Source organism: Rhagoletis zephyria, unplaced genomic scaffold, assembly GCF_001687245.7.
Source record: "Rhagoletis zephyria isolate East Lansing unplaced genomic scaffold, Rhagoletis_zephyria_1.1 Rzeph_scaffold_09532, whole genome shotgun sequence".
Taxonomy (NCBI): Eukaryota; Metazoa; Arthropoda; class Insecta; order Diptera; family Tephritidae; genus Rhagoletis; species Rhagoletis zephyria.
Window position 1 is genome coordinate 5,568 of NW_016166610.1, and position 2,222 is coordinate 7,789.

The 2,222-nt window shown below is 36.6% G+C and overlaps 1 non-coding gene across 1 annotated transcript; it reads left to right on the plus strand.

Annotated features, from left to right (window-relative positions):
* The first annotated feature begins 1,344 nt into the window (after positions 1-1,344).
* Positions 1,345-1,416, plus strand: TRNAT-UGU (transfer RNA threonine (anticodon UGU)). The gene has a single exon. It is a non-coding gene; the product is annotated as a tRNA-Thr (tRNA).
* The last annotated feature ends 806 nt before the right edge of the window (positions 1,417-2,222 follow it).

Consider the following 2,222-nt stretch of genomic DNA (forward strand, 5'->3'; position numbering starts at 1 on the left):
TTCAATACCACATGTTGCGAGATTATAGGCATTCGTACCCGACTTGGCCTATTATCAACCATGCCTGAAACTAGAGAATAACCTACGGAAAAGGAGCAGGCAGCAGTACACCATTATCGGACAAAAATTCATATTTGTGTATTTTTTCTGAATTTAAAACTCTTTTCCTGTAAACATAGTAAAATAACTGTGAGATATCTATGAATTGATTTGATGGTATTTGGTAATTAAAATTCATTATTCCATTTGCCTCATCAAAGATACCAACTAGTTTTTAAATTTTACTTTTCCTGTTTGCATTTTCTGCCCCAATTATCTGCTTCAATTGCCGTGCAGCGAATGAAAGAAAATCATCAATTGAGCGCAGCTTAAAGAGTTGACCGAGAAAAGGTGGCTAGCTTTAAAACTTTGAATACACATGCTATATACATAAGTATGTACGACTACACATACTACATAAACGCAACTAACTACTAGAAACTAGTGAAAAGCGCAAAATCAAACAATACGAAAACGAAATTTGATAGTTATTACTTGCCGCCAACGACATGCAATCATTTTCCAACTCATTACATTGTTTACATTAGAGTAAACACTCGGAAATGACACTACACTTGTTGAGTCGTATGCATTTTCATTGGTCTATGATATTTTGTTTAAAAATAATCGCTGTCATAACTGTGCCAACAACAACACCAACAACAGGTGTGACACCCGAAACAATGTAACAACAGTAAAAATAATAGCACGAAAATGACACCTCCGAGAACAACCCACGCGCTTGTCGTTTAATTCCGGCGATTGCATTTGGCCGTGTCGGATTCAGTTGGTCGTTGTTGAGATTCAAATGCAGTATTACTTAGTGTGCACACTTGTATTTTTTTTAATTTTATTGTGGGTTTTTTTTTATGTTCATGTTGCTTTTGTTGCATTGAGAAAAGAAATTCAAAATGTAGTATAGAGCATCCATATTTCAATTTGGATTCGATTTTCTGCTTTGAAATGATCACAGCTGATAATAATTCGGATAAAAAATACAACCTACACCATTTTTTCTAATACATTTGCCAATTGTTCATATAGCAGCAAACATTTTTACAACAAAAACATTTATAAGCATCACAAACACATAGAAGAATACCGCCTACAGCAGATGAAGGTGGTTGGCGAGGCAGATGAGTGTGCTAACATTTATTGAATGACGTTATCTCCAAATTTTTATGTCAAAATTAGTCAATCGAAATTCACTGCTTTTTATCAATTGTATGATATGAATTTCCTCATCGCTCTCTATAATTTTTCACTAACTGTACTTGTGCCTATTGCACCGGTATCCGTTCGAATGCCTCTTTAGCTCAGTGGCAGAGCACTGGTCTTGTAAACCAGGGGTCGTGAGTTCAATCCTCACAGGAGGCAATCATATTTTTGAGATATAATTTTTAGTACCTATATAATTCAAAGGGGCTATTTTTTATTAAAAAAAAGCTAGACTACGCAAAGGTTTGTTCGACTAAATCATGAAATTACTTTTTAAAATTTTCTAATATGCTCAATTCTCAATTTCTTCATTAAAAACCACTTCGCAAAAGATCTCTTTATTAACAATTTACTATGAAATTAATTTGTATTAAATACAATATTAACAAACAAAGTGGAATGGCTTTTCTTGGACTTTCTGATCATGGATTAATCGGTTCAAAGGAAAGCAATGATTGTAATGTGTTGACTCAAATGGCATCCTCTGCGAAATCCTCGGCAACCATTTTTACCACCTGGAAAAAAGGGGTCTGGCTGCAGTTGGATATACACGTCAACGGCGAACCAATTCCGTTGTCAACAACCTGAAAGTCCGCAGAGCAACCTCCGGCATCCCTTTTATTTTCTCGGCGCACATAACCGCAGTTGCCAAGAAAGTCCTCAAATCACTTTCCGACTCACAGTGTTCCTTGTAGAACAAGCTAGGTGCACAAATTTTTATTTACGAATCATCGAAACTTTTGGCAAAGACAAAAAAAAGTTCTTTCTCCACAGCGAGGTCCAACTGCTCACAAAAAGAGAGCGCAACATCATGTTCAGCATGCAGACATTTGCTGGATGCAGAGATCACTTCCAGGCGCGTCGGAAGGCATACCTATGAGCTGAAAAATGAGATCCAGCGCTATGTACAACAACCGCTGAACCCGGGACTATACAAATGGACTATAAATGGCATTTACAGGGAG